This window comes from Varroa destructor, unplaced genomic scaffold, assembly GCF_002443255.2.
Source record: "Varroa destructor unplaced genomic scaffold, Vdes_3.0 BEIS01000002.1, whole genome shotgun sequence".
NCBI classification, from domain to species: Eukaryota; Metazoa; Arthropoda; class Arachnida; order Mesostigmata; family Varroidae; genus Varroa; species Varroa destructor.
Genome location: NW_019211455.1, coordinates 278,234 through 305,465, shown reverse-complemented (window position 1 = coordinate 305,465; position 27,232 = coordinate 278,234). Strand labels below are relative to the sequence as shown.

Below are 27,232 nucleotides of genomic sequence, written 5' to 3'. Positions count from 1 at the left end.
CTCAATAACGAGGGCAGATTAATAGTCGTAAGGTGAGAGCTGTCGCTCACAGCCTGACATGTCGTTAATAAGAATCACGTGGGAAAAGGGTTAGTTTAATTAGCAGATAAAGATTTCTACGATTGTAAGCGTCAATATTAGCTACGCTAGAAATAAATCGTTTACGTAACGAAGTACTAGAAGCTTAGAAATCCCGCCAAGATTGTTATTATAGTTTCAATTGAAGCATAGTAATTTGGATAACGTGCTCTTCATTTTGGACATCGTTTGCTAAGTTCTTCTCCGCAAGCTATATTCAAGTGTCACCTTAAATAAGAATAATTGAATACTCAGTAGCCAGTCCATAGACAGGTGGAACTATACTTCAATCCATCTTTACAAATAATTCTGTCCATATGGACGTCTATAGATTACTTCCTATGAGCAAGACGAAACACCGAGCAATTGGCGATAGATCAACGATTTTTTTTTTTTTGCAATTTACACAAGCCATCGTTGAACTTTATTAGAACACGGTTAACCGAATTTCGATCCGATTTAGCCCAAGCAAAATTCTGGACAAATCTCTTTGTTTATTTCGAAGGCTTCTGCGACGATCATCCGTAACATTTCTCCATGCCGATGCCCGCTGTCAGCATCCGTCCTTGGTTAGCTAAGCCAACCCCTTAGCGACATGCTACCAATATCGCAAGTTCTCAGTAGGTTTTCCAAAAGTTCCAAAAAAACCTTACTCATCAATGTTTATTAATAGATGAATTAATGGTTGACCGTATTTAACATATTACCTAAACAGTTTTCGGTTATTAGAGGAAAAGGCTGCTGTTACAATAATTTGGCTATAACGACTCGGAACTTCCGTATTAAATTGAGAAATAAGTGATATATGAGCTAGCTCATAGTCAAGTGATCAAATATCCTAAGTTCCCCGATGAAAATTAGTTGCTGTCAAGTTTCAAGCGTCGTTGGACCGGTGACTTCATTCGGCTGCATTCGATACGAGGCCTACAACGGAACCATTTTCCACTTTATTGGTACTTACTTAAACGGTAATCTTAGCGAAATTTTTTCTAAAATTGTCCCGGCCTGTATATTTTCCCAACTTTATTTTACCAAGTTGTCAAAAGCCATTTATACCGCAATTTTACACCGCAATGCGCAACACAAATAGACAAAACCGATATAAGGTCAACCACAAAAGCCCGCAGTTTAACAAATCACGACTTTTTTTTGTCGTTTTTATCTTAGCTAATTGCAAAAAGGCAGAATGGTAACGGACAATACTCTTGGATTTGTCTCGTTTAGGTGAATGCGGCCATTTGTGTATGCTGTTTAAAGTATCTACTCGAAATGAAGTACTCTTTTTTTCAGGAAGCCAAAAAATATTCTAACAACAAGCAAAGTACTACGAGGAGTACCGCTCGTGTTTTTTCGACTCTATGGACAAACGGCTTATGAAAAACGCCGCCTTTTTGTTGTGCCCTACAAAAAGAAGGTTACTCACGTTTGCCGTCGCTCACATCGCTGACAGGGTTGCGCCCCTCTCTGGGCTCAGTCAGTGGCGAGGAACTTCTTAGCCTTCGATTAGCCCGATGAATCAAAGCTAGGAATCTTTATTCAGGTTGTATTGGGCCTGCCTGGTTCAAATCCGCCAGCCGGTGAGATCCGTGTGAGTGAATTTATATACATGTATATACACACCAAAAATTGCAGTTGCCATTTGTCCTTCTCCTTTATCGATTTTTCGATGATATTCACGGTTAACTTGTTTTTGAGCGTAAGACGGCGGGCATAACTCGAATGACACATCTTTTTCAAACACATCTTTGTCGATGACTTCAACAGGAAGCACTTCATAGGAGTTTCAGCGCGACACCCTTGTGTATTGTAAGTAAGCAAAAACCGCCGAGAGGTTCTCGACTCCTCGAGAGCTTTCGGTCATTATCGCATCTTAGTGCCCTTAAGAATAAGAGCCGCTTCGGCTGGCCTAGTGCAGTATAGTAGCAACCTCAGCAACTTCAAGCCAGAAATTAGAATGTGAGCTATTTGCTGTCGTCTGGCCTAGGTTGTGCTCGCCTCGTTCGATCAATCGATAGTTGATGTCGTCCATAGAACACACTGGCGGCGTCATCCATCGACATCGTGGTTATACTAAACAGTATAGCATTTAAGGAGGCAGTGTTTAGGGCCCCGAGGAAGCTGTGGACGAGAATCGGATCTCTACCAAGAGCGCAAAAAAAAAAGAGAGAAAATCATTTCGCGATGCCTGCTGCAACCTGCCACTTAGGACCAACTATTTAGACTCATCTCATGAAACGATACGCGGGCATTCTGTGACGACAGAAGTTGACTGAGCTACCTACTGTAGTATTAACAGTAGCAGGCCTAGGCCACACCCTGACGGCCATCCGCATCACGCCGTTCCCACTAATAGTCGATGCTTGTAGACTGTTCATTCATGCGCATCTTGGACGGAGTAAGTAGGTGGTGCAGGAAATTCAAGAATTAAACGGACCGCTGCTGTTAATGCTACGAATTGCAACTGCTCGCTACGAGTCTCCGCAGGTCCATTGGACAGCTTGCAAGGATCAGGTCCAGATTCACAAGCGCCTTTGAGCATATAGCTCTTCTTCGCCCTCTTCAACGATAGCTATAGGTAGTATGTTGCAGATGTAAGGATTCGTTTAACGAATTAAGGGAACGTCAACAAGTGCCTTAAATACTTAGATTCTTTGAGAAGGCTGGCAATTTATCCTTTCTCTTCCTCTGTATTTTTAATTGAAAATAGAGAAATCGGTATATGGCACGAGATAAAAACGATACCTTAGAGCCATATTTTGCTGTAGTCTTTTGTTTCGGCCAGATATGTGACATACCGCATGATCTTAAGCCGCCTTTGGCTCTGGCCTGTTTCGTCATCTCCAAGAGCTATCTTATGGCATCTTTTCATTTGATCTCTCAATAAATTTGATGAGATAGGGAGGGACAAGGGAGCTTTGAAATCGCAAATCTTTGAGATTACAGACCTCCGACGATGAGCGTTCTTCTTGAATAGGTTTCCGTTTCGACTAATCACTGACTTCTTGCTAAGAACATAGTTCGCCTATGGTAGCCGGTGAACTTCACGAGCTGCGCGTATTTGATGCGTTCTTTTCGCTATTTCCGAGTATTTTGCCCCCTCTCTCAAAAGTATCTATATCTCAGCGTCTCAAAACGAAGTTCTCACACCGAAGTCTTTCATCAAAGTGGTCTTTACTTTGTTTAGATTGCAGTAGGTCGCCTAGGCTTATCAGATAGCACGCAATGGCTCTTTCCACTTTAATGAGGCTTCAGTGTTCTTTGAGCACTATAAAGAGGTCGGCGGACGAAGACAGCAACCAAGCGGTAACAAGGGAGATGGCAGAGTTAAATTAATCTTAATCCATCGATCTGCTCTTGGCATAAGTCCAACCGCCCTTTTGTCCGTGTAAGTTAAGGGTTATTCGACAGAGGTGGATTCAATATGTAAGATACGACCTAACTCGACATATGAAGCCATACCTGCATACAGATTGAGAAGGATCAGCCTGATTTGAATTGATAGCCGCAATTATGTTTAATCGCTTCAGCTGTCTGTGAAATTGTCTTAAGATACCCTGCAAAGCAGCATCTATGAACTTCTTACTGCAGTATTACTTCTAAGGTGTACCGCTGATTCTTATTGATATCGATTAAGAGCAAGCGCGGGCGGATAACGCCCTGTAATGTTCCGGTTTTTGGTAATTTCCTGTCGCCACCGTATGGGACTGTTCCGCAGAACGTATCGCAAATATTAGTCACAATTGACGTGTAGTGTATAAACTTTGCGTGGTCTCCGGTAAGTTTGACTTAAGTTTGAAAGTTTTCAGGTCTAGCTGAAAGCAGTTATACGATAGATCTGTTAAAGCAAGTGTATGAGAACGGGACCTTACGGAGCCTTAGAGAACAAGTTCTTTTCAGCGGGCTGAGTATATAAACTGGCATCTTTTTTAATTGGGCACGACAATCAATAGCGTTTACCGGAATAACTCCGAGTCCAACGGCGTTGTGCTTCTATGGACTTGATCTGAGGACCGGGGTCACATAAAGTACGACGCGGGCCACTGTACCCCCGAATATACTTAGAGAGTGTGGTTCGCTACAGAGAAGGTAAACAAACTAAAGGTACTTTTAACAGTTTATAAATCCCCCCCCCCCCACTCAATTTCCAAATAAACGTAAATGTGGTTGGAACGATGAATATGGCTTCACTCGATAAATTACTTTTCCAGAAACTCAATTCCAATTTCTAAATGCCCTACGAAAAATTCTACTGCTTATATCCGACTAAATGTATGTCTATCTCTAAAAAAATGTGAATGAACACACTGTTAGGCACCATTTTGTTGTACGTGACGAAACAATATAGAAACACATTGTTTCTATCCTCACAACTTTATATGGAAATCTCAACGTTAAGATCGCCACACACGTTTACACAATCTGTTACAGCTAATTTTTTTGTCTAATAACTTTAAGAATCACCAGAGTTTCCTTCTCACAACGAATGACCCGTCGTCTTATCGCTATTTGTCATCTTGTCTCGTTGTTCTACGCGAGAACCTGACAGACATTCGCATGGCGTCGAACCCGACACAGAAGCGTCCTGGCCACGTAAACTTAGGAATCAACTATAAGCGTTAGTGACCGCTTGCTCATTAATCGAGTGACAAAGCGAACAGAAAGGACAACAGACATAAAACAGATATTGCCCAACTTCTAGCGAGATTAGCCAGGGTAATGGCAGCGTCAAATGTTGGCTTACGCTTATGTTTCACGGTTTTTCGTTGCAGTTGACCGTGACCGACCCAGCGATGACCAATGGCAGGCATGCCATACCCAACTGTCGGTCTCATCAAAGAGATCTTCCAACAGGCCCAGATGGTCATATGTGACCGCGTGCGAACGAATCCTCCTAGAAGACGTTCTGAGAACTGATTCAGTTGTGTTACTTGTTGAAGCGATGGTGGTGATTCACGGTTTCGGAGTCGTGGGTCGCAACTTAGCTGAAAGTTGATTCGGTGTGGGGTAGTATCTAGCTGCGTAGCCGGCTGCGGATTCCGAACCTTTCGTTGGTCAATCTTCAATCTTCGTTGCTTTTGTCTGATCCGTCCAGTAGTTTCGAGTCGTTGAGGTTCAATAGGAGGTCCGCGAGCCACGAACAGTCCGCCACCCAATGAGAATGAAGCAGAGTCGACGCGATCATTTGAAATAATTTTTGCGACGACGAGAGTCTACGTGCGTGCGCTTGTTGACGCTGGGCATTCATCGACATAGTAGGCCTGATGGGATCGCTGGCAATGTATGGCGATATGAACTTCGCGCGTCGAGTTCCATTGACCTACTTGGAGTATTTACTTCTACTGATTTCAGTTGGCTTTTCCCAGAAACCTTCTAGAAAGCCATGCTGAGCGACATGGACAAACTTTATATTATTATATAATTAACTCGATGTACTTCTTCATTTCGTAAACAGTTTCTTTGTTCAACAAATACTTGAGTTCTTGATTTGGTATAGGTTCAAATAGTGTATTACATCAACTTACCGATGCGGCCTATACCCGCAAATGCCAAGTTCACTGACAGGTACGGCTTGTCTCTAGTCTCACCTTTCCTGATCTGTGAGGGCTTCCAATTGCATGCAGATGGGATCTCTATGGTACACCGCAGAAACGAGACGCGCACAACCCACGGCTAGCGCCTATGAAATTCGGACATAGAATATCTTCTATTATAGTTCCTGCTGCTGTTGCAGATCCAACTTCTACGTTTTCGTAGCGTTCGGTTGGAGTCTTAGTTCTACATAGTCCATTCTTCACCTAACCTAAACCTTCCTTCTCTTTCGTTCTAGCTCGCGTACCGCTCTTGTTCAATCTACTCACTTCGTCTATATTTATTCCGTCGGCCATTGCCGTTTGTGCCACTACCTCCGTTTCGCGCATCGCGATTATTGTCTGCAGGCCAGCGGGCGGCGGGCGGGCCGGCTGACCGACCGACCGGCAGTGATTACGTCCTGTTGATTACTTTATTTTCTCGTTCAGGTCTCAGATCCTCCGCCTTGCTCCCCCATAGCCGCTTATTCCCTCCCGTTCTAATACCCCCTTGTGTGAGCTCTTTACTCGGAGCACTTGAAGACGAAGCTGAAGCTCAACAAGACGAAGAAGTTGTTCTTCAGTGGGTAGTGACAGAAGCAGCGGCAACAGCAGCAGTAGTTATTCTTTACTTTCCGTTTTCGATATGAGGTAGGAGGGGCTATTCAAACCTACTCGAGTCAACAACAAGATGAGCGCGCATCTCCGTTCGCCACCGGGCGAGGTCCGGCTTGATTCGAATATCGGCCTTAAGCCAGTGTTCGCTAAAATAGCGTAGGCCATCTAGCTCTTCGCAAATGAACAGATAGATCCATCAATAGATAACATTCGAAGACGTGGGCCGCCTACCCGCTAACTATCACACCATTCTTTACTGCTATTGTGTATTGACGTTTGTCACAGTTTGCTTCGGTAGCGGGCGTAAGCCGCAGTGGTAGGATGCGATTGAAGAACTGAATAAACAATGAGAATAGTTAAAGAACATGTTTTAGGAAGTTTCTCTTGTCCGGTTGTTATTATTGTCATTACAAACATCGCTTACGATGAAAATAAAAGTGAGATAAAAGTAGAAAAACGAAAGCTTTCTACTGGTCGACGAATTTACGCACAGTGGAGCAGAGTGCCCTGCAGATTCTTGGCAAAGTTCTTGTCTGCAACGATACGCTTTGATTATAGTTGAATCTCCCGGTAAGATACTCAATCGGAAACGCCACAAGTTCCAAGTTACCCTTCAGATATTCTCAGAATGAGTAGTATGAAGTTTTTGTTTTTTCATCAATATTGTATTTCTAATACCAAGTATTTTTTATCCTATATATAGTTACTCTTTTACACCGAAATTACCAAACAATAATTTCTTCTATAAACAATTATACAGCGGGCCTATAAGAGAACCGTTTCTACGACGCAGCACTAACTCGACGCCAGGTACAGCGTTGAAATCAGCGCTTCAGTGGTTCTTCTATGATCTTCTGTAAACGCAGCAAATGTCCCTGTTCCTTGTTATCTTCGCCGTTGAAAGATGAGGTTGATGATGCGGTAGAAACGCGCGGCGCGGCCGAATTGAGCGTGTAAACAAGGATCATTCAGATAGGGAAGGCACCCTGTAATCCTTTCCTGTCGTAGCACTCTGTGCTATTCTATTCTAGCCAGTATTGCGGCTGATCTTGTAACAACTATTTAATACTGATATTAGTGACCGTGTTTGTTTTCGCTGTTAGACAACTGAGTGTTCAAGCGGGAGTGTTTGAGTAAGCCCTAGAGTCGGTCAACAAACGGTCGGTAAGGCCTGTCCCATATCTTACGCTTGTTTACATTCATCGCCCGCGCGGCCCGTGCTCAACTGACTCTGCTTTATATAGAGTCTTCAACACTCTTCGCTGGAGACTTCTGGGCTCCCATCGAAGCGATACCTCACGTTCTTCACTCGTACTCAGAAGGTGAAGTAACTTTAGTAGTTGGCTTCCCCGCAAGCCGTGAGATGATTCCGCCATTACTGATGTGGTGGCGGTCCAACAAATGCCTGCCAGAGGGCAAACAGGGGTGGTCTAGCATAATGAGCAAAGCAAATATTGGTGTTTTTCGCCTTGTCATGAAGAACCGTGAAAGCAGATGATTGTTTCGGGAAATGTTGAACATAAATTGTTTAGTTTTCAACAATTACCTCTGATGTTATATTTCTATGAGAGAAGAAACGTGGAGATTTTCAGTTGTAGCTTGTCTTGAGTGGTGGGAAATCAGATACTTGAGTTAGCATAAACAGAGCGCATTGACTAGCTACTTAAAAAAAAAATTAGTTCAGCTCTCGAAGGGCGCGCCAGTAAACACCGGATAATTAATACTGGCAGAAAGCATCAGCGATTCAAAAGAAAAGGTGTCCTTACATATCAGAAATGAAATCGTATTTGACCTAGTTTTCACGTTCGTAAACTACTTTTTGGCCGTCATTCACCGAACGTAGAGATGTTTCGACAACAGAGCCTGAATTAAGTACAATGAGCTAGGTAAAGATGCAGATATCAACTACTATATATATGAATACATGGAAAGGAAGCAACGAGGCGTACATCTCTACATGGACACTCATGATACAAAGTGGCAACATGTAGGAACACTGGCTTAGCAAGCACTCTAACGAGGAATTATCAAATAAATGCATAGGATAGATATGTGGTAACGCGTTCGGCGCAGAGGATGTGAGCATGTGCCCGAAACGCGAGAGATCAATGCCTCTGTACGACGCAGAAACAGGAAAAGGCTAAAAAAATAACTCATAACAACGCTGGCCACGTACCACACGAGATCGTATCCGGTTTAGTCTAGCGGGACTTGATGGATTACTAAATGTCATTTAAGATGTTGAAAAGACGCGCCTAGCCGACTCGATAAGAAGCACGATGACGCTTTGTTTTGATGGGGTGCCATTGCTCCGCTATGGTGACGATCTCAGTGAAGTGCTGGGTCATAGCAATCGCGCGGAAGTTCAGGTGCTGTTCACAATGGTGTGGCACTACCGCTGGCGCGGCGATAAGCATTTTATTGCCGTCGTATTCAGCGGCCAGCTATCATCTCGCTGCGAACGGAATTAGCATTGCCGCATGCTACACCGATTCGTTCTTAAATTCAATCTAACGACGTTGATCTGAGGCGCGCTAAGCACTTGGAGCAGTCCGACGAAGAGAGTCGCACTCGTTCACGGTAACTCAATCTACTGCTTTAACACCCTTTAAGACGATCAAACCAAGTGGACGATAATGAAGTCGCCGACTTCTGCCACATTTTTCGTGCTAGAGTACCGCTATAAACGATGCGTCCCGATCACGTTCCGTTCTACTGTGCCTGTTATGCTCTCAAGCTGGAGCCTAGTTTTTTGCCAGCCGTCGATTTTTACGAAGCTGTTGCTAAAGACTTTTGCGACTCTTTCGTCCTGTCTCTCATAAGGCTCCTGAGCCATGAAAACATTTACGGCAAAAACGCTCTTTTTGCGCGCGCTCGGGGTTCGAAGGGGTCGTGCGACCACCAGGACAGCTAGCGAAGGCAGTTCTTCTTCGCACGCGGCGAAAGCTTTCTGCTTGCTGGACCAGCCGTTGCGACAGCTCTGCCATTTGCGGCCGCTGCCAACTAGGAGGCCCCTCTCGAGCGGGGCGATCAAGACGTCAGGAGTCCGACGATAGCCAGTCTTTCAGAGCCGCGCGCACACTTCATCCGAATTCTCATCGCTCTGCTATTCCTTCGCCGCCATCACCGCCACTACCGCGATGACGTCAAGCTGTGTTCGTGTGCCCTTCTGGGAGAAACTGTACAGGCAAGTGTCTCTGTACGAATCCTCACGGGCAACACACGAAAACACAGAGAGACATACGCGCGGGTACTAACGGTGGGTATAATCGCTTACCAGCGTCATTCGCAGCAACAGATGCAGCAGCAAAGAGAATAGTACGCGCGGACGTTACTGATGTGAGCATGAGTATTTGTCCATTTACATAAAATGAACATAAAGAAAACACAGGGACCAATAGAAATAATATCAGCAGCAGAAGCAAGGGGAAGCATTCGAACATCTTGTGTCACTGTTTTAAGTGAAAATTGTCTATGCCCCATAAGCTAATGATGGCAGTGAGAGGTCTACCTAACGATGATTCGCTTCTTCCTTATCTATCATTTTAAACGTATATCGGTGAGAGTTATTGGAGATTGCCGGTGAAGCTGTGTTAAGTTTTGATGAATGAACTTGCGTTCCAGATGTTAAGAATGTATTGTCCTACTTATACATATGATGAGATATCGAACTTTATATAGACTTACTTTTTGTCCCACTGTTGCTACGAAGAGCTGGAACTATCGAACGAAACGAGTGGCAATAAACCCATTTCGAATATGTAGTTTCGAGCAGCCCAAATTTCCTAAAAGTAAATGTAGGGCTAAAAATTCTATAGGCGCATTGCATGTTGTTTGTGTTGAAAAAGCTGGAACAAATAATACCGTCAAATATTTTGGTGTACAGTATACGTCGGGTTTGTTTTATGGTAAGTTAAGCCCTTGTTTATTATTGTATACTTGGATGCTCTACGTACCACAGTCTCTATGGGACTTCTGTAGACAATGCGGACCTACTTGAAGCTAACTTATGATGGCGAACTAAAAAATCTGTTTTGCTAAGATGTTTTTAACATTTGGGACTAATTTGGTTTTTTTTTTTAGGCGAGCGATCTATAGCATACGAAAGCCGTTTCTATTCAAAGATTCTAGCTCAAGATCCACATGTTCCTAGGTTTAAGAGTCAGGCCGCGCGATAGCAAGGTCTACTATACAATGACAAAGTTGTTTGATGCCTTCCAATTAATAACATCGTATTTTTTTTCTCAGCGCACGTTTTAGAACCTATGACGCTAACTATCAAAGCAAAACACTAACGTCCAACACTTTCTTGCAATGCCGTTCATTTTCGAACACGTCTTATTTTGTTCTGGTGGTAGGCACATAACCTGTTTGTTTAATTGTATCAAACATTAAAATGGCGGATATGAAATTCGCGCTAGCGGCAGGCGTCTTACCGTGACAGAAGGCTGAGCTGATACCTAGTCTTGTTCAGCCTTCAACAGCAACCTCTGAAGGCTTCAATCAGCTTTATGATTAGGTTTAATTTCGCTTCACTTGACCATCATGCCAACTTAAGCTATCTGCCGTATACGGCGTATAGCAGCACTTGAGCCTTAGGTTTTTTTTCACGGAAGCGCGATACGCGCACGAGATGGAAGCTACGTAACTTTCAGACACAAGAAAATTCGCACCTGGCTCGAGAGACCTTACGTGGACGAACATTTTCTTCAGGCCGCCACCTTAATTACTAACACTACGTATCGTTTCTATGCGTACATATGTGCATGCGCTTGCTTCCTAAAGACATATTCAACAACTATGGCCGTCGATAGACGCCAACGTTCAGCAGCTATCTGCCACCGTAAACCAACTATGGGCACCGCATCCCTTCTGACGGCCGCCAGCCCCAACAGTTCTGAAGGTGGAGTCGTCAGTGATATTGTGCCGCAGAAACAACAACAAAAACGACGGCAACAACAATCCAATACACATAGCATGGTTTTCTACGCGTCTGCGGCGTGGAGCTTAAGTAGATCTTGTTAGCAGAGGCGCTTATGTGTGGCTGGCTCCCAAAAAATCCGGATGAAAGTCGCGGCTGAGACATCGGCGGCTGATGCTGCTGCTTCTGCGCTGTCGCTTTTGCTGCAGCCATCGCCGCTGCGGGGTCTACTGAAGTATCGGCCAGTGAAGTTGTGGCCACCCCTGAAGAAAGGTGACTTCTTATGTCGGCTTTTTAGCTACGTGCCTCGTACGTTTTTGTCTGAGTGTACGAGGCGCAACGGCAGAGCTAATAAGCCGACCTCCCGCTCGGGGAACGCTCAAGTAGAATCAGAGCGACAACCTACGTTGAAGATGATATAGCCAGCTATTTGTGGGAAGAAAACGAACACCACACAGGTAGCAAAGTGAGAGTAATAATAAAGAGCCTAACAAACAAGCAATCAAGGAAGAACACTACGGGCCAAAATTATTATAGCTACTTGCAAACTCGGGTGTATTAAGTAACTCTAATTAGTAATAGTGCATTAATAATCTAATGTTATTATCTAATATTATAGAATTTGCACTTATTAATAGAGACGGTAGTTCGGAAGTTACTCTAAATAATACCGAATCACGACGATTAACTTAGTATCAGAGTTCCGCAATGAGGAGACTGGTCCCCAAGGTTCTAAGGCTTTAGCTCCGGCGTGCTGGCTAACGTCTTTGTTAAATGCAAGTAATTTGTAAGTAAATTTAGAGATGTTATTTGTTATCAAAGTAAACGCACTCTGTGATTTATTTCGTCCTACAGCACACTTAGGCCGAACATAAGTTCATATAATGGTATTAACAAAATGGCATTGATTCCGTGACCTGTTTTTAGCTTAAAGAAAATAGTTCAGTAGCAACTAGAGTGTAGAAAAAGGTCCTGAATATATCATCTCATAGTGATATCGAACGCATCGGTCCTCATAGATAGAAAGGTAAGTGCCAGTAAGACTCAAAAAGGGTCAATTTTTAGGTGTCGACTCTGGCAAATACACAGAACCTATCCGTTGAGCTGTTCTAAGTTGGCGTTCCCTTTTTAACTCTAACATGCAGTCCAGTTTGTATTTCACTTGCTGTATAGTGTTTCAGAAGATATGTATCGTGGTATGATAACACGAATCAAGGTAGGCCTCCCTGAACCTAGTTTTTTTGAGGTATATGGGCCGATTGATTCTGTCCGAGATAAGCTCGTAGATGTGAAACATATTAATTGGTTCATTCCTTCCCTGTAAGATAGATGATTACTGCCTTTACTGATAGGGTGTAATATCTAAAATGATCAAGATTTAACATTTTAATGGAGCATTTTCAGCTTATACAGCACTGAATCATGCAGTCAGCCTACATGCGGTTAGTTTCTAAAAGGTACCGCTCAGCACGCAGTTGCCTACCCAGAAGGATGTATAAGTAGGTATACGGCATATAAATAATGCGGCTCTGACAACAAATTTGTGCTGTCCTTCGAGGACGATCGCGCATAGCCTGCTCAACCCTACAATACAGGACAGCAAAATATGGTTTTATAATCAATTTTATTAATTATTTAAGTTAAAGCGGGTGCATGCACATCGAATTCAACGAAACTCATTTGTCTTCCCACTTACGAACCAATATGGAATGGCTTCTAAAACAGTTAAGCATATATCATTTATAAATGGTCACGGAAGCACTTGAAGATATTGATCTTACGTCGCGTGTTGTTTACGGTCGCACACTGTTATGTCCGACAATTTCTTGATCAGGGAGGCTTGATCAGAGACTCGTTTCATTTTCCACAATATGCGACGTGGTTTTACCGAGAATCGGCATCTGTCACTGTTTGACGAAACGTCAAAAGTGTCGTGTCGTATGCACCTTAGGAGAAGGCCGTCGCACTAGTCATTACTATGCCGCCTAATAGTGTGGTCAATATTCAATGTAGTTATATGTATAATACTTTAGAGTGAAGAGCAATCGTGACATGCGTTGGTCATAGCGGACACCCCATGTTTTTTTTCCTAAGTTCAGGGACACTTCAGCGCTTTGCCCCGTTCCTCCCGTCATATCAGCTTGAAAAGCCCCACCAAGTGTTTGTCGGCGTTAACGACAAATCTATGCAAATATGATGATCAAGCCAAAGACCACGACAACAACGAAGATGTTGAAACGGAGTTCGATTCCGACCTGTGCTTCCCTCGCGTGGTGGTCTCCTTCGCTAGCGCTGTTCATCCATCCACCATTCTCTATCTGGGTGGCCTTCTACGGTTCCAATCTTACGCTGTTGCCCAGCATCGAGCAGTGCTACACGACCCGATCCAAGTGGGTAAGAACTTCCACTCCGTAACCTATACTTATCGTCGTTATGGCATTGACGATACCATTCCTCCAATCGACCGACGAACCGAAGCCGCTGGGTCACAGAGTTACCCTTGTGCTGTGCTTCTTCCCTTGGTCAAAGGCTTCCTCATCTTTATTCTTCGTCGATTTCTTGAACCTGGCCAAAAGCTTGATAGTAACGTATCCTGTTAAGGAATGGTACGTCTGTCTGGCACCACCATAACGTCACATGCGTGAAACCAGTCGCCGTCGACTTGTTTGCGGTAGTCACACCAGCCATAGTTCTACAGATCAAAGAAGCACATCTAATTCTGGGTAGAGTAATAATTGCAATCGGGTGTACATCGTGCTGATATCCAGGGGCAAATGAAAGTAATCACGCGCCTCAGCACTAGTGGCGCTCAGACGCTCTGTTTGAACGGGGATTAGTTTTATTTGCCTTTCTTTGTCAGGCATCTTACCACTACTGCTTAACCTTTGATCTTGTCGAAATGTCCAGCTGTCATCATCGTTCAGCCACTCCGTTGGTATTTTCTTTGATCTCGCACATTATTGCCGACTCCAGTTGGTGGATTGTGACTCCGAAGTTTTTGCCGACAGGGATAATGCGCTGTTAAGATGATCGTTGGAACAAACGTCGCCTTCGTCTGTTTCAGCCAGGCCCACTGAGTGCTTTACTGACCCATCACACCCCAACTAGGCCATGCCGGATGTATGCACTTGGACTTTAGGTCGGTTAGCAATAGAGCGTCAATGGCGGAATCAAGGAACTACACGAGTCTTCGTTCCTGTTAAATGGACTCTGGCTGATTTATATTGGCAGTGGCGTCGACTATGGTTAAGCTGCCATAATGGCGAACGGTGGTGCCTGCGTTCATTAATCGGGTAAACAAACATGAGGCCAAACGCTGACGGGATGATCAAATAGGACCAGCAGCAATAACAATCGCAGAAAAAAGTCGTCCGCTGAATTTTTCGCTGAGGAGTGCTTCGAACCAAATCTGTAGTTTGGTAAGCTTTCGATGGCTTGTCACGCGAATAGGTACCGTAGGAACGTGGTCGTCTTGTTCTTAAAAGCTGTTTATCATATTCCGTCTTTTTTCCTCATACGAGTGACAAGCACAGTCTGTAACATATATTGTTATACATTTATAATTGTTCGCTCCTGTTTTACAACGGTAAGTTCCAATTCTTAGTTCACATAGAGTGTACGTACGTTCTGGAACCGCACTAAGGTCGGTCCATATTATACCAATTTCTGTTTAAAATGTTCGATAATTCCGTCTAACCCAGAGCAAAAGACCTGGGCGCTCTCCGTAAATAAACGCATAAAGGTTTTTCTTCCAGTACACTTAGGCTACCTGACTGGTATTGGCAAAACATCCGGCTCAGCAATGCCATTGGCTCGATGCATGTCGCCGCTGCCCTGCTCTCATTTCTCTAAAGGCATGTCAAATAAATTTTATTAGCTTTTGTTGTCTGTAAACTTTATCCTCTAATAAAGTCGTCCTGTCTTCACAAATATCAAACTATCTACAGTCTAAATCTAAAGTATAGAAAAAGTAAAAGCCTTTACGTTCTGCGGAACAATTTAAACAAAGACGTCCAACGAAGTTGAATTTAATAGGAAATATGTATATTCACATGGCGACGAAACACGTACCAATCGATGTTATAGTTATCATTAATATCCCAATTTATACGCTTCATTTATGTACATAGAGTTGGAGTATACAATAATCCTTTCTGCTTTTGATGTGATGGTGTGTTGTAGCGTGAGTTCCTTACTCAAAAACGTATCTCGGTGTAACGCTACCCTGGCCGCCTCAAACCCTTCACGGCCGTAGGTAGCGAAAGCTGAAAACCGAGTGCGATCTTTATTGTCCTGGGAGAACGGCCTGGTGCCTTGGACAGCGCAGCAAGCAAGAAAGAAAGCAATCGCCGCTATTTCTTAAACACGACCTCTTCCTCCCTATACTCTCCTACCAGGTGTACATGTATACTGCTATAGAGTAGATCTGCTACAGATTATGGTGCTAGTGATGATAATATTGATGACACCTGCGAGGGGAATCAGCGGTTTTCGTCTTCTTCTCATGTATCGGTTCGTGTCTCTCTTATAAACAGTACTGCATGAGTAATGAGGTAAACGTCGGTGCCTGCATCTTTTCGTTCGACTGCTTGTTTCGTCATATGTGGTAACGTTCAGTGCCGTTGTAAACGTCGCCGTCGGTGACTCTCCAACTATCCGTAATACAACCTGGCTGCACGCTGGCATTCAGCGCTCTCCAACGCGTCTTGAAGGCTCACAAATAGACTGACCCATCAAAGCGCGGCAATAGCGGTAACAACACCAGCCATGGCAAAAGTCGATTTCAAAGATGATGTTTCTGCCCTTGCCACCCTCGAGGATGGTTCCTCGCTCCGTTGGCACGCTAAAGGCTGCCTAATCATTCTTAAGACCATGAAAAAGCCTGTTGTAAGGCGAGTGTGTGTGTGTACAGAGAGCCTATACGTCTGTAGACGATTGTCTATCGACGAGAAGGGTAAAAGGCATATAGATGGCAACCGGTATCGAAGTATTTGTAGGATAAGTGATAGCACCACCTGATCTGGCCTGCGTATTGCCCATATGGAAAATTCAGTTGCTATACAGTGACGCTAGGATAGCTGTGCTGGTCAACATTACTATAATGCCAACATTTCCAGATCTTCTAATACTGTAGGAAAATTAAGCCCCGGTGCCAGTGGTGATAGCGTTAGCAGAAACTGTTGCTGAGGCTGCTGGGGTGTCCTACCAATGCAGCCAGTATCAGCTAGCCATAATAAGCAGCCAACAACCTCTAGCAGTAAACAGGATACGAAACAATAATAATAGCAGCGGCATTTTGTTTTTCCTGTTCATCTTTCCTTCGTTTCAACCCTTGCGAATAGAAGAAGAAGTACGAGCAGCAGCACGGCAGACCTTATTCGGTTTGTCCGTTGCTTCATCTGACCGCTACATACTATACCTTCTCTATACATTGGAAAAGTAATGCAGTAACAGCGGCAAATAAGATAAATACATGATGCTCCGTTTCCCTGTCAGTGCACGTATAAGCACCAGTTGTTCCCACCTACCACCTGATTGACAAATGGTACACCGATAAACTCGGTGACCCGGTCAGGCTCTTCCATGCACTATTATATCATCATACTCGAGTGATACTCCCAGCGAGCAGCAGTACGACTATTGAGTGTACAATATGAAGCAGACAGACGACCGTATCGGCTGAGAACTGCTCTCCTTTGCAGTTATCGGATGTTTTTCATTGGGCCACAGTTATTTCGTGCCCGACCATTGATAGGACTCTTCACGAAAATGCGCCGCAATGTAGTCAGCGTTCTTCACTCTGCTGAACGAACGCCAAACGAGAAGGTTTGTGCGGGTCTGATAACTACAAAATCCGCTGGAACTGAAAGATAGGTGTGATATAGAATAAGATAGGTGTGACCGCCTCTGTCGTTTAGCAAATGATAATAATCACAATCAACAGTTATCAATTGTTATATAGTATTAAGAACGGGTTAAGCACAGGATACGAATCGTGGTTACTGAAAATCTATGTTATCTCTGGTGGTGACACTCTACAGAGATTATCATAGTACAAAATATTATCGTTCCTTTACGACCTGTTGAGTTCAATCAATGAAATAAGAACTAGACCTAAACAGTCAACGAAAGGTCGTCAAGGTGTTTGTATAATTCACCTTAAGGTGTTTATTGCTATCGTGAATAATAACCAATTGTCCTAAACTCTTAGCTGCCTTATTATCTAAGTAAGCCATGTAAATATTTCACATTATACTTAGCACTATTGGTCTGTATGTGCAGATGTGCACCGTTGATCCTGCTGTAGTGCAAAGGAAAATATCAATCTGCGTTAAGAGACCTTATATGTTTGTTTATTTCTATGAGCTCAGCGAGTTTAAGCAAGCAAAAGATTAGCTCAACAGCTTTTTTCTTTTCGAACGAAGCTTATGCGCCTTCGCTTTTCCAAGGAAATCTCGACCTGAGGCTGTCTAGTATGAACGTTCTCGTTTTATTTCATATGTAAATCAACATATTAATAAAGCTTTACTCAAATAGTTTTCGTGTGGCTAATATTCCATATGGAAATATTTTGGTCCGACATTGCCCCTTCGGTACGAAGAGCATATGTCCTCGAAATTTTGTAAACGACGCTTGCTGCGTTTGCGTCACCAACCATCCACCGAGATAATATGTCGTAGTAGGAAATAGAAGTTGCCGCGGGAATACGGAACGTTTACACCTACAGTTCTGGACTTTGAACGTTGAAGCATGAGGACTCATCGCGTGAGCAATATCGTTTGCGAAGCTCTATAAAACTTGAAATAGAATAAACAAGAGTTTTCATTGAAATGCTCTCGCCCAAAGAACGATTCTCCTGGCACAGGACACTAATCCATCTGAACAGAGGCGGCTCTAACAGATAGAACAATGACGAAATTGAAAAAAAAGATCGAGTAGCTTAGATCTACTAATAGGTCCAACTTGCAGAATGTATATTAATGCTATATATATATATTCCTCATGTGTTTTCTTTTGACGTGAAGCGGGCTCTGGTCGGTATGTACGGAAACAATCATACTCGAAAACATTATTATATCCGTTCGAACGAAACAGATCTCGTAGCTGCGAGTTAATACTGAACCATGTCCACGACTCTCAATTTTTAGAAAACAAAAAAAAAATAATTTCCGATTGATAATGATAGTTTTAGGCAGCTGTCAGTATCTTAACGTTTGTGCATTTGCATTTCTGAAAGGTCGTTTTGTTAAGCCTGTGACAGCTAAACGAGTACATCAGAGATAAACAAAACACGACAAATAGACCAAGTTATCTATACGTTAGCGTTTGGTGTTGACGCTGGGAAGAATAAATTGATCGACCTAATACTGTAGATTGACTATTTACTGATACAACTGACTAGCATAAACTGCCGTAGAGCTGGACGACGAGCAGGTGTGGTAAACAAGGCTGTACTTCCGGACGTTGTTAAGCGTGCTTCTAGGTGAATTTAACTTTTCGCCATCTTTGAACGGCGAAAGCGATGTAGCGATAGAGGACGCCTAGGTGTCGTCGTGTAGAGAGGAAACGGTAAACTCAGGTGTGGCAACTTATCCCTTGAACCAAACGGTTTATTGAAAAAGTGTCGTCACACTTATACTGAGATGCACAATTCGGACTATGCAACAACCGGCAAGTAGCTACCGGCTCGAGACGTATTTCAAATAATTTTTAACGTGGAACCAATAAATCGAACACGGTTGTTCAGTCTACCCTAACCTTTTCAAGGTAGTCGTTTATAGGAAGCCAAAGGTGCGCGATTCAATCCCTTTATTTTCTTCCCTGCGTTGGCGTCTATCGTTCGCTCAAATCGTACCAAAATCGACGACGACGACGTAAAATTACCTTAGGCATTTTTGATGTAAAAGGCGCATATGTAGATTAGCTAGAGACATTCTCCAAAAGTCTGAATCGATAATAGATATAACTAAATCCATTACATTTTAGCGTTTAGCTTAGCAGACAATCAAATGATGTCCGATGAAAAAAAAAAAAAAAGCCTGATTGTGTAACGAGAGCACCGGGAAGATGCTATCGACGTTTTGCGTTGCATAAATTACTATCGCGCTAGAGGGGAGGCCGATTTCGAGACGACGAAAGCTCGAGAGTTCGTCACCTTGACGGCGGTGTCCGGTAACTGGTGGTAGGGTAGACAGCTGGGCGCATCAAAGTAGACAAGCCCAGTTGACCCTATATGCTGTATTTCTTCAGCCGTTTACTGATATATTCTAAATATGTTCTTACTGATATATTTTAAACATGTCTAAGCATGTTATGTGTTTAATTAAAAAAAAAAAAATGTCGTTGATGGTGTAACTGCGTTTACGATCTAAAAATGCTATTAGAAAAAATACTAAATGAAAATCTATATCCTGAAAGATAAGTTATTGGCCAATGTTTAATCCTGCCTGCCTGCCATTTGCTGTTGCTTTTTATTTCGAGAAAAATCAAGATCGGCATTGACTTCAATTAATAATAATAACGATACAGAAAAATGTCCGTTAACAATTGCACGAAGATCCAAACGTTTCATACGTTTTTCAGGACCAAAATACAACGTACTCGTCAGCCACTCCGCCCGTCCCAGGTTACCGCGCTTGACAGACGTAACATATCATCCAAGCAATAAACGCCTTTGACGTGTTCATCGGATCGAGAATATCTGGTATATTTTTGCTCTGAGCACTTCCAGATCTTTTTAAGCCGAATATATTTATTCTACGAGCGAATACTGCTAGCTAATAGCGCTAGTGTACTTGGCAGATGTAAGAGTGTATAGCATTTGTAAGAATTCATTCTAAAGTCATATTTTGCGAACGGAACACCCATCGGCCGAAAAGTTCTTGCCATTAATAACGCTATCGTAATATGAACACAACTTCGAATCGGATCATACTGTTTCACGTGCCTTAACTGCTACGTGGTCAACAATAAAGTTCGCCAGAACGCAAATGACCCTATCGACCGTCTATATAGCCGCTACCTGGGTTACAGTATAATTGTCCTGACTGTATCGGTGTCTTTTGCCTACTCTCTGCATCTATGAATAATGGCGCCATTGAATGAAGGACCTTATGGCCGTATGTTGCAGTCAATATCTGTTCCTGTACGCGTGACCCGAAGTAAGCGTGGCGTTCTGTGGCAGAGCAGCGGTCGGGCGTTCGAGCGAAGATTACGCTATAATGCTTTGCATTGTGCGTGTCACGATGAAAGACCTGCTTCGAATGATGATACCGCGGTGAAAACCGCAGACAGCGGGTCGTCATGAGGGTTCCCAAATGGCCATCCTAATGTTGTCATGCCTCATGTCAGTTTATCGCGAAATGACACGGGTTGCAATCACGATTAGGCGTGCAAAGGTTACCTATCAGCAACCGCCGCTGCCATCGCCCCAGTTGGGGCCGAAGCACGACCGCGCCTTCTGCCCATCGAGCTTCGAAAGAGCGACATGCGTAGCGGCCCAGAGACTAGATTTCAACTGACTGACAAATGACAAATAAGATCTCACCGAACTCGTTGGCTGAAAGCAGCAATGCAGCATCTACGATCATTAGACAGACCGTATCTCGGTGGCATACGATGACCAGGTTGGCCTAACACACATCGACGCCTAGAAGCGGAATAGTCATCATCTACAGGCCGCCAGACCCAATGGGTGATGGCATGTGTAGAAAACTTAACAATGGCATTTACTTCGTGCGAAAGGGAAGCAAGTATATCCGAAATACGTTTGAAAATAAGTAAAGCTTTTGTGTCAAACCGCATAAATCGTTTTAGTCTTGCAGAACCATGTGTTTGCATAGAAAACTATTAAATGTCAGACAGACCAGTGGTAAGTTAGTCTCTCGCGTACGTCAACCTCCTGCGATCGAGATCCTTTTGAGAATCCTGTCTTGATTAATGCCTTATAGAGGAAAATATTAAAGTAGCTATAACACCTAGTAAAAACTTCCTTACCGCTAAAAAGAGAAAGCTGTTACATTGACGTGTTTGTGTCTATGGGACCGAAAGGTTTCGGCACCGTGCCGCTGCGCTGTGTCCCCCCTGCCAATCATCCGCCATATCGGCCTTCGCTTCGCTGAGAAACTTGACTTATAACTAATGCACAATAATAATAGTAACAGTAGTAATAAAGATTAGCTAAATCTTTTCTAAATAGCAACAAGGGTGAGGTAACCGTCTGGACCTCTGATCAGCCAGGTTCCATAATGTTTCAACGTTACTGAAGATCAAATATCTCTGAGATAATCGACTACCTTGAAATGATCTTTCTAAATACCTGATTTGTATAGCTTAAAACACTATAATATTATGAATAAAACTAATTATATAGTATTATCTATGCTCGAAAATATTAACATACCGACTCGGATCTAGTATTTCACTGAAGTTATACAAATTATATATCCAATAGCGATTGCATTTTGTTGAGGGGATCGCTGATCGACGCGGCTTTCATTCGCTCTTAGTTTTCCTTGAATGACTGACGTCCCAGTGCTCAGTTTATATCAAAATAAGTTGTTAGTCGTATCGACTTCACAACTTCACTTACAAAAGTATCGAGCAACACAACTCGCTGTTCAGTGACGCTGTACTCCGACACGGTTCGATCCATGAAGGTCGAACCTGAATGCTTGACACCAAAGCATTTAGAAAAGAGCCAGTTAGTATGTTATACTGGTATAAACGTCCCTGAATCACGTGTACGTCTTTCGAATACTATGTATTTGATGCTCACATTAAAGTTGCGGTTTCTTTTTTCGTAAAAATCTTTTTTCCTTTTTTGAAAATATATCCCACAATTCCAAAAAAAACTTATTTTTCTAAGTTATTGCTCAAATAAAAGCCGACAAAATCGTATTCAGTGTCGAATATATACAGACGATCTGTAAGTTACACGGCCAGCGATGGAAGTGACTCAACACGGTTTAGTTAGGTACATATCGCCGGCAGAAATGGATTTATATTCTCGTGACGCTACCGTTCGTGGTTCGAATGATATAGTTGGCAGGATGTCAGGTGAGGGCGTGCACGAGAGCGGTCGAGCCTTAAATATTAATTCCATCGTGAAGAAGGCTATCACAACTCGATGCGCCGTCACGACTGCCGCCATTCCTCGGACGAGTGGCACGAGCTAAAGGTAACCACCTCGAACAATCACTACAGACGGTCAGCGCGTACCCTCCCGTTTACTCTTTGGCTATACGACCATTCTGTTTTAGAGCAAGTTTTAGAGGATCGGCCGAAACGCACTAGAAAACAATGCACTATGGCCTGATGACGGCGTATATACCACGCTCTGTTGTAAAACAAGAAAAATCGTAAGAGAGTATGACTGAAAAGTTCTGCCAGCGATACTGGCTTCACTACCTGGTCTGAACCAAAAAATGGCGTTTCAAATTTTTGTCAAGCAAAAGTGCGACGATGAGAAAATCTAATTACGGGCTAGTTTTCCATAGGACGATGAGCTGGACAGATGATACGTCTTGTTTGTACTGCACGCAAATGTAACACTGCGGTATCGAAATGACTATACAAGGTCTAGTGTTTATTATTTATATTAGGCTTATCCGGTTTCAAGTAGAAGGCCTCAACGGGGATTGCGCAGTTGCCCAGACAAGTACGCAGCCTACAACAGAAAACCTCTAACTCCTTGCGCATACGTCCTTTTTGTTGCCGAAGTCAATTACCATATGTACGAGCGTGAGCAAGGGCGAAATTCGACGTTCAGAAGGAATTTGATGACCGACCTAGATGAACGACCTTTGAAGAGTCCGGATTCTAGCGTTACCTTAAGGCCACAAACGCGATGAACTAGATCGACGATTTTTAAGAAGCAAACCTTTGTTCCCCTGTTACCCGTATCGATATTCACATTTGCGAGGCGGTAAGAACTGGACGTTCGGAAAAAAATGCTGGGAATGAGGTCATGTCTCCCTCAGCCTAACTCGAGGAAGTAATCGCACTAAATTTGCCCCTCGTATCCGGCCGTCATCCAAACAAAAGGTTGCTCCAGTGGGCAAAATTAAGAAAATAGGCTCAACTGTGCTGCTCAAAGAGTTAGTCGTGATGGCCCAAGGAATATGTCGATGCCCTTAGGTTATGCTTAAAAGTACCCTATTCCAAAACACTATACGTCTTTTGTGAGGTACGAGTTTAGATTATAAAATAGCTTCTATGTGATATGAAAGGGACTATCAGAATTAGCATTCTTGTTGTGTAAAAAAAGTGTCATTCGGGTCTATATACTCACGAGTTTAGCTGATTTTAAATAGTTTCGTTTGTTGCGCTCAACAAGACCTTCGTAATGCCTTTAACGATAACTTGATTCTGGGTCAACGGCATGGGAATCAATAGCAGCTACCTGAAATTTGGCCCAATCGAGATAGTTTACTAGAGCTATAAATCTTGTGAAAATGTCGCTTACTGAGGTTTATATCGTGCGATCGTTACTTTTGTCTCATTCATTCATCCATTTATTAAACTCCGTTGACGCAGTCGCCCTAAGTGCAACATCAAATAATAATTAAGTGGCCTATTGGGTATGTGGGGCAGCGTAATCCAGTCCGTCTATACTGGCATGCCGCGACAGGGAGAGATAGCCTAGAGTCGTAACAAAAAGAGAGGGTGCTTCCTGCTAAATCAGAATCTCTCACGTTCCATAGCAACCTATATGCTTACGTCCACGACTTAACGTGACAGAACGTCATTTAAAGATAGACGCTAAATATAGACTGTGAAAAAGGGGTCAGTCATTCCTACATCATACAACAATAATCGCATGTAAGCAGTCTATTCAAAGATCTTTAAACGTCCGTTTCCGCTAAGATGGACATATACCAGAAACATCATAAGTTCTCAAGCGAACTTTATACATATATATATAGAGAGTTTTAGGAAAGGTCGAAAAGGACTGATGCGTGAAATAATAAAGAACGCTATGCGTATCCACTGGCAAGACAGACGAAGAAGGCGCCCAAACGTAGTTAGCTTACAGTGTTATACAAATATTGACTACTGTTCGATGTTGGCATTATTTCGAATATAGATACAATGTTTCATTGAAATTTCAGAGAAATGCGACCGTTCTCTTGAAAGGTTAGCAACCAAGAAAACACCGGGCGAATGACATGCAATCTTCGTGATCACGCCATATTGTAGTATCATTTGAACTGTTCGCTTACAAAAGGTTCACTTGCTGCAGTCCCCGACCTTATTCATTCACGGATGCAGATCTAACATATATACAGGCACACTTCTTGGCCCGTTATCTAACGACCTCTCATTTCTATGTAGTACATTATGTTTGAGTTTTTGCTAATTGCTATTGACACGTTAGCTGCGACTGTCATCGCTGTACGAGTTCAAGCATCAATGACAACATGAGATTGCGGCACCGGTAACGAGCTCTAAGGTACGGCTTACCGCAAGCGTGGTATCCTGCAACGTTTGCGGCATGCGATTTTCTCTCGCTCTTCGTTAAGGCGCTGGTTTGTTGATAAACACCGTGGCGCTATCATCGCCGTAATAAAAACGAATGCGAGCACACGACGAGGGGGGTTAACCTTGGGCTATCATTGGGTCGATGCTAAATGGGTAGCTAGTTAATAAAATATGATGTAAATACCTGCGTCAAGATTGTGAAACACAGAAAAGAAACTAAAGTACGAAAATTATGATTTTTACAAGTCGCACCGAATAGGTAAACATCGAATAGTGTACGGAAGAGGATTTCAGTGTCCTTACTTCGGTTATGATTTGGTTGAAAACGTCCGTAATCACAACTTCTAAAGCATTTATATTGTCTAATCTTGGTTAGTGCTGACTTTTATCGCCGTGTTCAGCATTTACCTACAACAGTGACTTTCTATGAAAGACTAATAAATAACGACTTGTGTTTCGTCCACTCTAGAGTCATTCCTAGATCGGTGCATTGCAATGCTAGATTAAAAACTTACATATATATATATATATATATATAATGTCACCAACGAGACACGGAATTTGTCATCGAAAAATGAAAAGAAATAAACATAGAAATGAATCATCGAGACTTGATTGCTTGATACAGAATGAAGCGCAGGTAAGGTGAACTATTTGCAGGCATAGAACATTGTAACCATAAGTTAGATTCAAGTGTAGTATCATATAAATTCAATTTTGATTGTCTCCAAACAATTTTCAGTCAGTGATGGACAGTCAACTTCCAACTTGCAACGGAAATTGACGTCTACTTTGGAATGTTACATTATCTATCAGTTGTTGCTTCGTCTGTTCGTGAGCTGATGAGAAGAATCCATTAAGAACCAGCTTGATTTGTCCTCGTTTCATTAATTCGCTCCGCCTTAATGTAATACGTACTATCATCCATCAAAGTACCTCTATAGAGTTGTTTACACATCTATCCTTTGTTCCAGTACGTACATATTACATAGATATCTCTTAGCTGACGACGTATTTGTTCTATCTATTGGCATTTGGGTGGAGTTTTACTATATTAAATTTAACTTAATTTCCCCTTCTCACATAATCACCCGTTGACCTCGATGTACAACGCCGGTATTCTGTGGCGGCTATTTCTACTACTGCTACTAGGCTTATGGCACAAATGATCGCGTTACACATAGCTGGCTACCCTTTTTGATTGGCTGGCTGACGAGAGGAGCGGTAGGGTCACCATTACGTGAGCGGCGGCCGGCCGGCTCCCGTGACGCTGACAGAAAGTTATTTCTTTTTTCGTGTCGTCTTCTCCTCGAAGTCGTAATCAGCAACAGGATAACAAGCAGGGCGTCGGGTCACAATAATATGACCATGCCGAGAATCACCGTTCGTTCTCATGGAAACGCTATAGATCTGTTTCGAGGCGGTGAGGAGGCGTATCGCGGCGTGCTACCAATACACAAGTATTCAGATACGGCCGCGCTTGAGTGGAATCCATCGTGGAACCGTGGCCAATCGAGAGCTGCTGAAAACGGCGACAGAATGCAGGAATTTGAGTTTTGTCGGTAGCCGGGCTTGGGTGATCAGCTTGCCTGGCGATTCCCTAGCGAAGGCAATCGCCATACATCCTGTGCTTCGTAATAGTCGTCAGTGACGTCGAGCAGAGCTGAGTCACTAACTATAACGATCTGTACTATTTGCGGCGTACTTAGATCAGTTCAACTATAGTCTATGTTGTTGCTATCCCTAATCTCGGTGGCTTTGCAGAGATCCTATCTATGCGCTGCGATGGAACTACCGGCACACAAACACTCACTTGTACATTCAAGACTATTCACCCCAATCGGTGAAGCTCGATCGTCGTAGATAGTTTTCGGATCAACACTGGCGAGAATCGAGAGCGATGCTATCGTCGACGAAACATCGCTGGGGCACGTATCGCTCCCTGGCGAAAACTAGTCAGCAAAATCTTCGTGATCTCAGTCACCGGAATGGTCGGCTGATAAACAGAAGTCAGCGAACGCAGAGGTATGTCCTTCACAACAGTAACAGCAACAAAAACAACAACGAATTTCTGGATTTTCATCGATTGATCGATACCGCAATCTCGCCAAAGATGATTTCCAACGAAAGCCACTGGTATTCATAAATAAAAGAAAAATGCGGTGGAGATATAGCAACAATGGAAATTATTTAGTGAATGATCAATTCTTTCGCAAAAAATTTCCCAGCCAGGAACATCTGCTGCAGTATGCCCTCGCTTGATTCGTGGTCAAAATCGGCGCTGACGTTACCGAACAATCTGGTCCTCTTTAAAAAAATCTATTCTAGCCTGACGCTAACCTAATTGCCTGAAAGTAGTAGAGGATAGCCTAAAGCTGCGAGATATAAAAGACTTCTCTTTCTTTTTCTTACGGTGCGACCGTAACGTCGCTCATTCTAAATAAATAACCAGTACAGGGTATTTCTGCTCACTGTTAAAACCATGGTTTGCATCTTTAATGGCTTCAAAGGACGCCATATATATATACATATATATATATATATATATATATATATATATATATAT

General features: G+C 43.0%; 1 long non-coding RNA gene across 1 annotated transcript; it reads right to left on the bottom strand.

Moving 5' to 3' along the window:
* Positions 1-12,797: 12,797 nt before the first annotated feature.
* On the bottom strand, positions 12,798-26,609 carry LOC147757211 (uncharacterized). Its single transcript, XR_015321194.1, has 6 exons — positions 26,480-26,609; positions 24,649-26,185; positions 23,477-23,587; positions 21,587-21,849; positions 21,181-21,321; positions 12,798-14,718 (listed from the first exon to the last, which is right to left on the bottom strand). It is a non-coding gene; the product is annotated as an uncharacterized LOC147757211 (long non-coding RNA).
* Positions 26,610-27,232: the final 623 nt, after the last annotated feature.